The sequence below is a fragment of the Crocuta crocuta genome, unplaced genomic scaffold, assembly GCF_008692635.1.
Source record: "Crocuta crocuta isolate KB4526 unplaced genomic scaffold, BGI_CrCroc_1.0 scaffold95, whole genome shotgun sequence".
Classification (NCBI taxonomy): domain Eukaryota; kingdom Metazoa; phylum Chordata; class Mammalia; order Carnivora; family Hyaenidae; genus Crocuta; species Crocuta crocuta.
In genome coordinates, this window is record NW_027530971.1 from 14,251,982 (window position 1) to 14,267,009 (window position 15,028).

The window sequence follows — 15,028 nt, forward strand, 5'->3', positions numbered from 1 at the left end:
CCGCAATACTGTGTTAGCAAGGCACTAGAAAGGGTGTACCCATGCTTCCTGGGCTCTGGAATCCACATCCCCAGGGAAGGAAGGGTTGGCAGTGTGTCCAACAGATCTTTTAAAGCATTTAAATTTCTCTCTCTGGACAAAAATGAGGCATTTGGCAGTCAGCACGGTCTAAAAGTCCTTCTCTTGTGTTTCTGTCTCAGAATTTTCAAAACTGTATAATTCTGAAAATTGGTGGTTGGCCGTCTTACCCACCAAGCAGGAAATGTGGGATGGCTTCTAAATTCCCTCGTGTCGGGGTAGGGCACGGAATGGGGACCTACTGAAAGACACCATGTCTCATGCAGGAGCCTGTAGCTCCAGGTCACCTGGGGGCCTCCCTCACGAAGATTTGGCCAGTTCCACCAGAATACCCCACCCCCTCCCAGGCTTTCTTGTCATGCTTGTGATTATTCTCTAGATCCGTCCCACGCCGGCAAGGGCTACCCCAGGGCCACTCCCTGAGAGCGCCCCTCGCCCTCGCCATGGCTCCCACACGAAGTGTGGCCCATAAATTAACTCTGCCTTACCCACCCCCATTCTGTCCCCTCACCACCAACACACACACACACACACACACACACACACACACATCAGAGAATCTCGGAGTTACACCCCAACTGGGCTAAGTCAAGGTATCCCTTCCAAACTGAATTCCTCTCTGAAAGGAATTCTGCTGAAGCATGTTTTCTCCATCTGGTGTCTGGGGAAAAGGTAAACGTCTCAGCTGAATATCAGAGCACTCAGGAGCCCTGGAAAAGCCATTATCTGGGGAGAACGGGAATCAGGCAGGGGGGAAAGCGGTGCCAGAGGAAAGCAAACCTTCCCACCGGTTAACCAATCCTCCTCTCTGCCTCTGATTCCTCCCCTGGTCCTCCCAAGCCCATGCCCTCTTCCCGTCGGCCTCGGTCGCTTCTGGAATATTGCACTCGAGTCAAGGGACTCAAAAGGATACAGGTCAGGTAGTGACAAGAGCTGCACAAGAAAACAACTCAGCTAAGGGGACAGGGGAGGGCACAGGAGCCAGCGGGGTGTTCATGACCTTGGACAGAACCCGAGTTCTCCGCACCCTCCCCTGTGACGCTTAGACCCGGCATTGCAGGAGGAAACTAGACCAGCACTAAGGCTCTGGAATCAGTGGTCCTGGTTGTGTCTTGGGTGAGAACTCTGAGCCTGTTTACATATACAAAATGGAGCTTTAAGCCCCCCACCCCCGGGGTTCTAGAAAGGACTGAAGGGGATCGTGTTTACCAAGCACATGGTGCCTGGTGGCCAGGAAATGCGCCACACGAGGCAGCCGTAATGATGATGGTGCTTTGTAATGGGAGTTTCTAGAATGCATGGCTCTGTGGTAGAGCCGTGGCTGTCACCAGCGCTCCCTCCCCTCTGCCCACAGCTCGGACCCGGCCGCTCATGACGTTTGCCCCCTCGGCCCGGTGCTCGGTGCTCGAGGCAGGCAGGCGGGGAAGGGGAGGTTCCCGCGTGTAGCAGACCTACAGGTGGGTGGAGCTCTGGGAACCGGGATCCACGAGCTTCTCTGGCCTCAGTCTCCCCGTCTGTGAAACAAGTCCCCGTCTGTGGACTTAACGTCCCACGACAGGCTTTCCCCAGGGACCCGGGACTTGGAAGAGAAATCAAGCAGAGAGCTGGAAGTCTCAGTTTACCAAGGTGTTCGTGTAGACGCACTGGGGGCCCCTGGCGCCAGGGCCCACGTGGATTCTTCACCATGATGGCAGGACGCGGGAGCACCGCCCGGCCCGCGATGACTTGCCAGACGCCGAGGAAGCCTGGACGTCTGCCCCCTTGCAAGGCTGGGCCTGATCTGTTGGGAGTGGGGAGTGGGCCAGGAAGGCCCCAATGTTTCCTCAAGGCAAAGAGTGCTGCCCCTGTCTGAGGGGGTCATTGCAGCCGCAGGGCCTGTCCTGGGGCTGCAGGTGGTGGCTCTACCACCTGCCTGCCCACCTGGGTCCCAGTAACAACCTGCCCCAGGGGGGCCTTGCTGAGCGCCCAGGAGCGTCCCACTTGGGTCCCGAGAGGAAGGGCTTGAACCCCATGCTGCTCTGTGCCCTGCTTGGGGGGGGGGGGTTGCTGTGATCCAGGCTTCGCGGCCAATTGGTGCCCTCCCCTCACCCCATAGAGGATCAAAGAGCTGGGTTCCCTGAGTGAGAAACAGCCAAAAGCTTTACAGGTGCGGCACCGCCAACACTAAGTTGTGAAGCTGGAAGGGACATTTCTAAACTCTGAGTGATAAGAGGCAGCAGGCCAGAGGCCAAACGGATTCGTCTTTCTTTGGTCTCTACTGAAAACGAGCCTGCAGGGTCATCCTCAGATAAAGAGGCCATCCAAGACCAGGCAGCCAAAATACGACGGATGCGGTAGACAGCTTAGAAGCATTAAGAGTTTTTATAGTATTTTCGCATCGTTTTGTTATGATGTCGTTTTTTGGGGTTTGGTCCCGTCTGGAGTATTTGTCGGTGTTTGTTATTTGCTGTGGTATCTCTTCCCACATTCTGATATTCGCTCCCATGCCTGATGCTGTGGGTGCAACTCTGCATTCTGTTGCTTGAAGATGACTCTGAAAATGGAATCAGCTTCAGGCCCTGTGACCCTTGGATGTTCCCCGACGAAACTAGTCCAGGCCCCAGGCCACATGTTTTACCAGTTAGTCTCTCCACTGAGCCCCACAATTACCCTGTGAAGTTACTCTAGCATCATCCCTGTTTTAAAGATAGGAAAATAGAGGCTCAGAAAGGTTAAGTAACGAGCCCGGTGTCACACAGCATAAAGCAGTGGAGATGGGATTCAAGTCTGGAGAGTTGGGTCTCAGTGCCCCCCTTTTAAATACTTGTTTCTCAATAAGCATGAAGGCTCATCTGTGGACTGATCACCCGGGTCTCTCTGGCACAACTTCTCATTTTGTCTCCCTTGATGATCACAGGACAGTCACCTGGGTCACAGCTGGCCCCAAGCTGGCCACTCACAGGCTAGACTCGCTGAGGGGCTAGCTCCCCGGGCCCAGCTGGGGAACCTTGGCTCAACTATTCTGCCATTTCCAGGCACCTCCTGTGTGTCCGCCGGGGCTTTCTCACCCACTGCCCCTTGTTCACCCCTCATCACCTCCAGAGTCATGGCTTTCAGTGGCGGGGACCTAGGTTTCGGACAGGCTGAGGCTACCGCAGTCACCCAGACAGAGACTGGGGGAGGGACGGTGCTGAGTTTGAAAAGCAGACCCTTTGCTTCTCAGGCCCAGCTCTTGGGAGGGGGCAGTGCCAGGGGGCTCAGGAAGGGGGTGCCACCTTCCCCAAACCCCCTGCTGAGATGGTGGGCAACCCAGGGAAGTGCTCCCCGTTGGAAGAAACATGGGACAATTTGTGGGAAAAAAAAAAATAGAGATCTGCTTCCAGCGCTGTTTTCCATTATGAGGGTCAGAGTAAACACAGACGGAGGAAACGAGGAGTCAGGTCTCAGACTAAATACACAGCTAATTGTCGCTCCAGCCATCGCAAACGGAACAACCTGCTCTCCAAGGTCCATCTTGGGGAGCCTTTTCTTGAATCCCTTGCAGGAAATCCGAAGCCTAGGTCCGGCCAGCTTTTCCTTACTGTCTGGCCCTCGAGTCACGGTGCAAGGTTTTTTGGTTTTTTTTTTTCCCAAGAGAAATAAGGTAAATGAAGTGTCTGCACNCCCATGAGGCCCTGCCAGGTGGGGGGAGAAAATAAAGCAGAGCTTACAGTGAAACCCTCGGGGCCAGCATCTCGCCAGCTCCTGCTTCTGGATGCGGGAGAGAAGGACTTTGTCTTCTTCCAGAACTATTGGGGGCACCAGCAAGGGGGGCAGGGGAGAGCGAGGTTCCTCCCTGCCCAGACCCTGCTCGCAACCCCCCCGCACGGACCCCGACAAGGCAGGAGTAAACCATTCCAGCACCCCCACCTACCTCATCGTCTGCTTCTCGCCCCACAGAGTAAAAGGCAAATCAACAAAGTTCTATTGAGCTCCGCTCTGCAGAAGGAGGCAGGCCTGGGAGGAAGGGAAGGTACTGTGTTCCAACTCCTGTCAAAAGAATAAACAGCTGTTTNCCCCGGGAAATGGGCTGTTTATCAGGCCCTGTTGACTCAGAGCTACATGCCAAGGCAGAGACGTTTCTCTCCGGGCCCACGAACAGCCCGGCCTCCCTCACCGAGCGCAACTACAGGCCCAAACTAGGCCTGGTGTCGGAGGAGGCAAGGCCACCACCCTTCAGAGGGACACACAGGCCACCCACGTCACCCACTCTTTGGCAGAATGGGAACTATTCTGAATCTAAACAACCCCAATGACTACTATAAGGAACAGCCAATGGGAGGTTAAAAAAAAAAATTGCAGAGGTGAGTGGGTGAAGGAAACAGTCCTTAAGACCCTCATCGAAATGCTGCCCAAACGTTCCTCAAGGTTAAGCCTCTCCTCCACGTCTTTTGAACTTCGGAAGTTGTTTTGTTTGAACGCTATTTTTATAGAATGTTATGAGATCTCCCGCATCGAAAACCAAGCTATAAGAACTTTAAAAGGTCACCGAGGCCCAGCCCTGCGCTTTGGCTGAATAATGCTTAACCCTTCCCACACCCACCTCCTGCTCCCAAAACAGAATTTTCTAGCTGGAAAGGACCTTAGAGCAGTGGATTTTTCAAACGTCGAAACAGCTAAAACTTTTATGTAAAAAAAAACAAAAAACAAAACCCACAGGAAGTCATTCTCAGACCCCACCATGAAAAACAGAGCATACAGACAGACTGCTTTGGCTGAAAGCAGGGAAATGAACCTCAAAGGCCTCCCCCCACGCCCTAACCCCAGCCCTCCTGAGGGGGCCCCATGCCCCTCCCCTCCCAGGAGGATGGTCTGGCAAGCCCAGACTCCGGGGAGGGGACCAGAGTCCAGGAGCCTCACCAAGGGATGCCTGATCCAGCTACTTGCGGCTTCCTGTTCTTAACAAAATCTCACAGCCCCTCCTCTGGGGGCCTGAGCTGGTTGACCACAGCATTTAGCATGTGAAGTTCCAACAACATGCTTAAATCTAGTAAAAAGTGCACCTCGCAACCCAGCCATTATACTGCTGGTCTGGACATAAAAGAAAATATGCATAAGCCCACCATGAGACACGGCCTGGAATGTTCACAGCAGAGCAAAAGCTGGAAACTACCCCTAAAGGCGATCATCAGAGCAGATCAGTCATGTCCTAGAGTGGGACTCCATGCACAGCAATAAGAACAAGCCAACTGTAGCTGTTAACACCCCACAGGACAGACCTCACACACGTCATGTGCCGAGAAAGCAGCCCTGGATGGGTCCGTTTATTTAAAGCTCAAAACCAGGCAAAACCTATGTGTGATGCTCACGCTAGGAAGCGGGGACGTCCAGAGGAGATCCTGTGAGGCTGGCCATGCTGCTGCCTAAGCAGGGTAGTGGATACATGGGGTGGGTGGAGTGTAAATTTGTCACAAATGTGCCTTTTCCGTGTGATTGTTAAGAATAGAAACCAGCAGAAAACTTTCTGCTGAAAGCTGCCTTATCTGGGGCCTTCTGTCTTCCCCTGACCCTGGCTTGAGGGCCACAGGACCATGGACAGGCCCTACTTTGTCCTTCTTTTGAGTTCCCGGCCACAGACATCAAGCATCACCGAGCACCTCACTGGGGGTCCCAGGGAAGACTTGTGGCATTAAACGATCTAGGAATCTAGAGGGACGGTCAATGGGAAAGGGAAAGATAACAGAGCCTAGATGCTAAGATAAACTGGTCCTTTTCACAAGCAAACACCTCTCACAGGTCAGATGGGGCTCCCACTTCACAATTTACAAAGGCAGCCCCTCTCAGTGATCCTCGGGGTCACCCACAAAGCGGTCAGGGAACAGAGGAGGCTCTGGGAGCCTCAGTGATTTGCTCAAGGTCGCCAGCTGACGAGTCCAAGGAGCTGTTCTTTCTCCCCGAAGCTGCCTTCAGGAGGGACACTCAGCAGGCTGGTGGAGTGAGAGCCTCCAGGCTGGGTAACCACAGCTCGACACAGCGTGCAAACCTAGGAGGCAGAACGTTTAACTTCTAAGGATCCAACATGGTTATCTTCCTTCCCTGTCATGCTCAGACTCTCAAAACAAAGGAGCACAGACTCGTGGTCATTGCTTAATTATGAGGCAGAGACCTAGCAAATGAGCCTCAGACGTGCTGATCAGAGGAGGCCAGAGGCTGCACCCGTAACAGCTCAGCATCTGCCCGCCTGGGCTGGCTAATCTCATCATCCGATGGTCATTAGGGCGCCCACCAGTCCCAACAGCCCATGGACCTATCAGCTAGCGGCCAGCATTCAGTACCTGTCCACTGGCCACTCCTCAAGGCAGGGTCTCAGAGTTGTGGCCAAGGTGGCTGTAGCCCAGGTGTGGGAATCCCTGGCTTTGCATCCAAGACCGCTCCTGGTTGGGAAAACAATGAAGGTCAAGATCCTGCCTGTGAGGATTAAGTGTTCTTGACAAAGAATAGAAAGGCAGACATAAAGTCTGCAGGTTGTCAGCATTTGATTTATCCTGAACTTGTTCGGGGCAGTCACAAAAGACATCTTTGCTTATAAGCCATAGAGCAAATTGGTTGGTTTCGTCCTCTATGTCAAGAATAATCATCATCCTCACCTCGTGGGGTGGAGGAGGGGCTGTAGAGAGTGGTGGTTACGAGTACAGACTCTGGAGCCCGGCTGCCTGATTTTGAGTCCCAGCTCTGGCCCCTATGCTGTGCAATCCTGGGCGACTTGCTTAACTTCTCTGTGCCTCCATTTCTACATCTGTAGCCAGGCACCATCAAATGAACCTCAGGTGAGGAAGTGACATCATTAGGCGTAAGGACCTCTTTCCAACAAGAGAGGGTGCCAGCTAAAGGGGTCAGCTGAGGCTGGAAAACCTTCATGGAGAGAGAGCCAAGGAGAGAGACCGTTTGAAGATTCAGAAAGAGGGCAGGACAAGTGTGGAAGAGCATCCCTGTGGGGGAGGGGTGCCCCTAAGACAGGCAGAGGTGCTTCCGTTTGTGCAAAAGCAAAGAAGACCGGATGGGTGGGCTGGTGATACGTGTGGGGCCCTAATCGCCAGGAGCCGGATTCCTCACCACACGGAGGAATCTGCATTTCATCTCGAGAGTTCTGGGAACCCTTGAATAACATGAGGCAAGAGAGTTAGTGATTTGCTCTGCAGAGTTATTTGGGCTGCAGGGTGAGGGTGGGTGAGAGGAGGAAAGTCTCCAGCCAGGGAGGCTGGCCCATGAAGGCTGCTGGCCCATGTCCCTGGTGAGACCACAGACCTAGACTGTGGACGTTGCTGGAAGATAAGAAAGCACCAGCCGTCTGAGACGAATGAAGGCAAGGGCACCTTGAGACCTGGGGTTACATGAAACAAATTCTCCTTCAACTTCTCTTAAGTGTCACCTTGTCGGTGAGCCATTCCCGGATTTAAAGTGACTTTCTTTTCGTAGGTTCCTTATTTACCTCGTAAATATCATTCTTCTTTTACCAGAATGTCAACTTTACAGGCACACACTTTCGTGTGTTTTGGACCAAAGTGAAGGTGCCTATTACATCAGCCGATGTTCAATGCGTCTTTTCAGGCTACGACGCATGCGCCATCCACGTGCTTGGCACCTGCGTGTTCGATAAATGTCAGCTATACATGTCCCGCTAGACATGGAAGGCAGTGATAAGAGCAGTGATAGCAGTGAGCAGTGGGGGGAAGGGAGCGAGGCGGACGCGGGTGTAGTCCATGCTCCTCCAGGTGTGGACCGGGGGTGTGTGCAGTGCGGGTGCAGGGTCAGTGTCTACAGGAGGCATCCGCTGTTTCGGCCGCGGGCTGACGTTCGCGAGCTCCGCTCCGGGCTGGTGCCTGGGTTTCGGGGTGAGATGACGGAGTGAAACGGTGTCGTTCCTACTAACGGTGTGTAAGGTTGGGAGCTGGTGAGTTCCGTTCTAGATGTGTTGGGTTTGAAGAACCTGCTGGAACCAGCTCAGCGGTGGCGTCCCAGAGAAAGCGAGGCTGGGAGGAGTCTGATTTGGGAGTCGTGAGTATGCAGGCAAGAGCGGGCAGGTCTGTGGGTGCTGAGGCAGAGGAAGCGGAGAGGGCAAAGCCCTGGAGGGGGGGCACAGTAAGGATGCAGTGGGGGGAGGAGTCAGAAACAAAAGGAATCCTGGGGGCGCCTGGGTGGCTAAGTCGGTTGAATGTCTGACTCTTGATTTCAGCTCAGGTCATGATCTCATGGTTGCCTGAGTTCGAGCCCAGCGTGGGGCTCAGCGCTGACAGTGCAGAGGCTGCTTGGGATTTTCTCTCTCCCCCTCTCTCTCTGTCCCTCACACACTCTCTCTCTTTCTAAGTAAATAAATAAACTTAAAAAAAAAAAAAGGAATCATGAAAACCAGGGAAGACCCAGTACAGCCCACACAGCAGCGAGACGGCTGTGAGTTGAGTCTGGTGAGCCCGTCTGGATTCTCGGCTCGGGGCCATGCTCCCATCTGACCGCCTCTGGGCCCCCCTTGCCTCTGGAAGAGAGGAGAAGGCCACAAACATGGGCGCGGGCAGAGCTGCCGCCCTCTGAGGCTCCCAGGGAGTGCCAGGCGGGGAGGAGTGGCAGCAGACCGAGGTTCTGGCCCCCGCTCTGCCTCTACCCTGGGCAACTCCTGGAGTGCGCACGGTTGTTTTCCACACCACCCCCCAACTCCCCCCGCCCCCCGCCTCCTGGTGGATGAAAAGCCTGGGCCAGCGTCTCTCACCCTGCGTTGCATCCCAGCTCTGTGGGGTCTCGGCCCCCCTTCAGCCCAGCCACGGACCCTGGCTGCAGGCCTCTGCACAGGGGCACCTGGTGCTTTCAGACATGGAAGGGGACATAGAAGGGGAGACCCCAGCCCTTGGGTGGAGCAGGGGCCCTCCCGGTAGGAGGCCAGAGCCAACAGGTGTGCCTAATCCAAGGCTTTATCTGGCTGCGATCAGAACATCAGAGTCTCAGAGTCGCCGAGAGGCAAGTTCCACGCAGCCTCCTCCCCCCTCAGCCACAACGGGAGGCCCTGGAACCAGCAAGGAGAGAAGGGAATGTTTGCAGGCCTGCCTCTGCCTGGGTCCCGTGTCCCCCCCGCCCCCCAAACCCCCCGGAAACAGAGCCTGTCTCTCAAGGGGCCAGCTCCGAGGCCCAGCCATGCTGGCCCTGTGTGCTCCCCCAGCTGGCCAACGCCTGCCAGGTGACAGGAGAGCAATAAACAAGTCACTCTAGTCCGCAGGAGTTCAAGCCCCTCAGGCTTCTGCACCCGCGGTGATCTGCCAACTCTCTGTGTCCCGCTAGCCCAGCCTACCTCCCAAAGGTGGCCACCCGCTTACAGCATCCATGCCAGACAGCCTCTGCTTGGTGGCTTCTGGCCGGGGCGGGGGTGGGGGTGGGGGTGTCTGTCTCATGTCTAGACTGCTCTGATCCTCAGGCACATCTTTGCAGGGTGGAACCGATCTCTGCTTCCCAGAACGCCATTAACCACAATACAGGCCACCGTTCACTTACACACGCCATTTCACTTGACCCTTTCCATGCTCAGCGACGACCCTCTCCACTTCCCAGCCAGGGAGCCGAGGCTCGGAGGTTGAGTAACGCGGACAAGATCGCACAGCCAATCAGCTCTGCCTGTCCGTGCAGCCCTGCCGTCCCCATTGAACCTGACGGGTCCTCAGAGATAGGGCTCCCGGCTCTTTCCTCCGCACAGGAAATAATAATGCGGCGCCATGGGCATTTATTCCGTCAATGCACATTTAGGGGGCACTTCCTCAGTACCAGGCACTGTGCTGGTACTGAGGGGGACGGGGACACGCCACACAAAATGAATGAGACCCACTGCCTGCACTTTTCAAGTCCGTGTCCGCCGAGAGGGACACGCGTGCCCGCAAACGCCCAGATGCCATCTGTAGATGTCAACTACTGCCATCAGACTACCCGGGCTGGCCCTGGGACAGAGCCGGGCCTCGCACACGTCCGCTGGCCGAAGTCAGGGCTCCTGACCACTCAGGGTCCGTCTCCTGTTCCTTCGTTTTCTTTCTACCATCTTCCCATTGCCACTACTTGTGCTTTGCCTTCTTACAGTCTTTGCCTTTGCCCGGTGTGGGGAGAAAGGCCCTCAAAATCAGGGTGACCATTCACACTGCTTTCCTTAGGACGGCTGCGGGTTACTATGTGCCGGGGAGCAGTTAGCAGGTTGATGTTTTAGTGTTTCCCTTTCACTTTCAGGAGCGTGCCAGTCTGGGGGACAAGTCACAGGGTCACCAGGGTGTAAGGCTGGGTCAATAAAATAAAGACAGTTCAGTGACGTCCTCTTCAAGATCCCTCCCGCCTAGGATCCGGCGCTTGTGTTCACTGCCTGCTGGTCCCCTAGGATCCCCCAGATTATTTCCTGCCGCTGCTCAGAGGTGGTACAAACCACCTTCGGGCACTCCTGTCCCTGCCCTCAACTCATCGTGCCCAGTGCCTTGGCTGGGATCACCTACTTCCTCCCTGCAGGCCAGGAGGTATTCAGAGGCTAAGAATTTACTGGAAAATCCTAAAGCTGTTTTCTCTTGTTCCCCCCCCCCCCCACCAAACTACTAGGTTTCCCTAGGTCTCTTGTAATACATTGGCTCCAAACTTCCAAGAATGAATCTTAAAAGATGAGGTTCCAAGAACTCTAGCTGTAAGCTAAAAAACAAAACCAAACAGCTTTTAACTGAGGTCATAATGGAGATGGCCTTTTCTTCTCTTGTTCTTGGAATGAGACAGGTCTAGACTCAAATCCTAGCCCTGCCCACNGTAAATCACCTCACACCCTATGAGCCTCAGTTTACTCATCTGTAAAATACGGATAATAATGCCTTGGGTTGTTGAAAAGCAGTAATTGTAAAGCTCCCTGTACTTTGCAGGTGCTTAGGAAGAGGGAAGTGCTGTTATCATCACTGAGGTCTAGGAGACAAGTTCTGTCTCTGCCTCATCATAGTGGTCGAAGGCAGCCTGACACAGAGGTTAAAGTCTGCATTTGAGGGAGACAGGCCTGGCATTAACTTAATGTGTGACCTTGGGCAAATCGTGTGAGCCTTCTGAGACTTGGTTTCGCTCCTCTGTAAAATGCCTTTCTCTTAGACCACGGGGAACAGGATGGCGCACATAAAGTGCTTGGCATAGGGCCTGAGGTCAGAGCAGGTGCCCAGTAAGTAAATGGCAGCTACTCAACGCCTAATAACAATTATTCCAGAAACCTCCCCCTCAGGCTCTAGCATCATCTGCTCTGTGTCCCCAAAGAGTCCACCGTGTTCCTCTGTCCTGAAAACACTCAGCCCTTCCTTGGCAGTGGGCATTTCCAAATCTTCCCACCCGCTGGAGCCTCCCCAGACTGTGAAGCAGGGTGAGTGCGGCTCTTTCCACCAGCAGGGGAGGAGGCTGGTGACTTGGCCAAGGTGACTGTCCTGAAAGTTCGTTTTGGGGGGAGCCAAGGCCTTCTCCAACCTCCTTCTTCCCCTTAGGAGGTCTGAACGTCACTGATTCAAAGTTGAAGGGAACTGCGTATTCACTTGCATACTCGTTCATTAAATAAGCATTTATTTAGTGCCAATATTGGCACCTACCACATGCCAGGCACAGTTCAGCCTACTAGGTCTACAAGGATTAGCCGATATGGCCTCTTTCTCATGGAGCTCCAGTGCGAGGCTGAGCCCGGAATCCGAGTCACGTCACGAACCGCATTCTGCAGCTGAGGTGAATGTCTGGAGACAGAAAAGACAAAGGAGACCCCCCCCCCTCAACAGTCAGTCACTCCTTTACTCTGAGCTGCATGGATTTCTGGGGGAATCAGAAAATGGTCTCACATGCCACCTTGCCCATGTGGCCACAGGAACACCCTCACTAACTAGGGTCACGCTACTGTCACGCATGCCGCCCAAGTCTTCTGAGCTGCTTCATGTTTTCTTTTTTTTAATAAAAAATTTTTTTTTAATGTTCATTTATATTTGAGAGACAGAGTGTGAGCCAGGGAGGAACAGAGAGAGACACACAGAATCCGAAGCAGGCTCCAGGCTCTGAGCTGTCAGCACAGGGCCTGATGTGGGGTTCGAACCCACGAACCGAGAGATCGTGACCTGAGCCGAAGTCTGGTGCCTAACTGACCGAGCCACCCTGGCGTCCTGAACTGCTTCATTTTCTAGATGAGAAAACCGAGGCCCCCACGGGTGGAAAATGACTGATCCAGGGCCACCTGGCAATGAAGCGAGGCGACCAGAGCTGGCACCCAGGTGTCTGGCCTCTCTCCAGGACGAGATGCCTCATAACCACAGCACAGGAAATCGAAGGGCTCCGGGAGCGGCTGGAGGCCGCAGTCAACAGTCTTCTTCCCAAGCTTCCTTACTTGTGGTCCAGAACCCCCCAGAAGCCTCTGCCAGGAACGGCCACATCACTGTCCTTCCCTTCCCCCGGCTCCACTGCTCGTGAGTGATTCGGGGATGCCATGGCGGGCTTGCTGGTGTGAGCACAGAGATGGTACTAGGAAGGGGTGAGCACCGGATGGGCGGCAGCCAGCGAGGCATCCAATTCAGAAAAAACATCCTCATCGAAGCATAAATGTAAAAAGAGCTCAGAAACAGAGCCAAAGCACCTAAACACGAGCTCCGCTTAAGAAGCGTCACACGGGTCTGTTATGAAGAATGTGGCGTGAACGCCCCAATTCGACCCTGTTGCCGCTGCCTTTCCCATGAATGTAAGGCCCAGAGCTCTCAGCAAGGTATCACCTTCCCTTATCATGGCCACAGCTTCTTCTCGGAGCTTCTGCTTTTGTACCCTCTCCCACGCCTCTCAGGTGCTGTCATCTTTGTAGCCTCTTTGTTCCTCTGCATAGGGCTGGAGGCTGAGAAGTGGCTTTGGGGTTTTTGCCCGGGGCGTGGCTTCTTTGCACTCACAAGGCTCTGTCTGCACAACCCAGACTGCTGACCTCAGTTAGGCGCAGAAGGGACTATCCCACTGAGATACTCATTAATGCTGTTCCACCAAATATTTCCAGCTCTTCCCCTTCACCGTAGGATTTCGTTTCCTGGTGCCCTTGGGGTCAGGGACTAGTGACTAGTCTCACCAATATAATAAAAGTGGGCTATTCAATTGCCGGGGCAAGACCTCCTAGGGCTCCTTTTCCTCCATGCCACGGAGCACCTTCAAGAAGGTGATCCATCAGGGGCACCCGGGTGGCTCAATTGGTTAAGCATCTGACTCCTGACATCGGCTCAGGTCATGATCTCATGGTTTATAGGATCGAGCCCTGTGTCAGGCTCTGCGCTGGCAATGCAGAGCCTGCTTGGGATTCTCTCTCTCCGTCCCTCCCTCACTCATGCTTTCTTTCTCTCTCAAAATAAATAAATAAACTTTAAAAAAAAAAAAAGGTGTTCCATCAGCCTGGGTCTGTGAGTGAGGGGCACAGCCACCAGCTGACCCAGGATGCTCACGTCAAGTAGAGTAGGAAATAAACCTTTATGAGTTTAGCCCCTAGGATCTAGGGGCTGTTTGTTACTGCAGGATAACCTACTCCATCCTGGCTGATACACAGCCCATCTCACCCAGGGTAGGAGATTCTCTAGGTCTACCCTCTTCTCTGGGAAACCTTCACTGCCCTCATCAGTGAGAGCCATTCATGAACAAAGGCAAGTAAATGGAGGCAAGAACATTTCTCTAATGGCCTGGGGAGATTTTCTCCTGAAGACCCAAAGCTAGGTGAGCATTCAGCTATCTTTGAAAAGAATGAGAAGGAAGTTGAGAGTGTTGTTTTCTACAGCCTTCCTTTCCTATGAAGAAGCTAGATCACTTGATAAGAGCAAGTGGGGCTGCAGCCTGAGAGCCCTCCAGGTTGGCAGCAGATGCCCAGGGCACTGGGAGAGGACACTTGCGGGGGGTAAGGACACAGGGTGCTAAGCAGCACCGTGAGCCTGCTGGGACTGGCCCTGAGCACATCCACCAGCCCAGGGACAGTGGCAGAGATGGAAACCTGCTTGATTCATTGCAGTTAAGGACTGAACCGGCCGGGGGGTGGGCCAGAAAGATGAGGAGGGGGATGTGCTCCGTGCAATAATGGACAAGTGATTGAACCGGTCCGTCATAGGAACAGAGGAGGTGGAGCTCACAGCATCCTGTGCAGTAGATTCTACCATTACCTCATTTTCCATAGAAGGAAATCGAGGCCCAGAGAGATGGTATCACTTGCCCAGCTCCAACAGCTAAGGGTCAGAGCCAGATTAACCCAAGCCTGGTGGCCCCAACGGTCAGCCACTACATGGTACTTTTATAGCCAGAAGCTATGTCACTCCCTGTGAGCTCCTCTTAGCCTGTTATCGGGCTTTTCTTCTACACCTTAACTTCTCCTTTTAATTACTAGTTCACACACACACGCGCGCGCGCACACACACACACACACACTCTCTCTCTCTCTCCCAACCCAGACTGTGGGCACGGATCTGTATCTTTTATAATAATTCATATCACTAGTAGTAGCAGCAGCAAACACTACTCTTCACTGAATGCATACAACGTGCCAAGCTGTGTTCAGAGCACTTTACACCCATCACTCAATTCTGTTTCAACCCTGAAAACAGGTACTGAAATCAGCCCCATCTTGCACGTGAGAAAAGATCTCAGTGAGCTGAAATTCAACCCCTAATATTAATATTTGCATAATTAGAGTTCAACTTGACTCATTTTTTCTATGATCTCATTTATTTTATTTCTCATGTTTTAAACCATTCTCAGAAGGAGTCTATGGGCCTCCCCAGATGCCAAACGAGTCCACGGCAGACGCAGGTGCCCCCCATCTATCCCACAGAGCCCGGAGCTCGTGGCTGGGACAGGGTAAGGAATCTGCACCATCTTCATGCAAGGATGGGGAGTGAATAATAGCTACTTTAGTCCATCCGCACATCATAAATACGTAGATATCATAAACACTCTGGATATAATGCTGGCTGACCCCATG

General features: G+C 53.6%; 1 protein-coding gene across 4 annotated transcripts in view; it reads right to left on the reverse strand.

Moving 5' to 3' along the window:
• GGTA1 (glycoprotein alpha-galactosyltransferase 1 (inactive)) overlaps positions 1–15,028 on the reverse strand; it is a 55,690-nt gene that overhangs the window by 23,137 nt on the left and 17,525 nt on the right. For 3 of the 4 annotated variants that reach the window (XM_077769742.1, XM_077769743.1, XM_077769745.1), the window contains exon 2: positions 3,971–4,086. The gene's annotated coding sequence lies outside the window, so the exon portion shown is untranslated. Of the gene's footprint in view, positions 1–3,970; positions 4,087–6,371; positions 6,471–15,028 lie in introns of all 4 variants that reach the window. The other variant, XM_077769744.1, reaches the window with a different exon arrangement.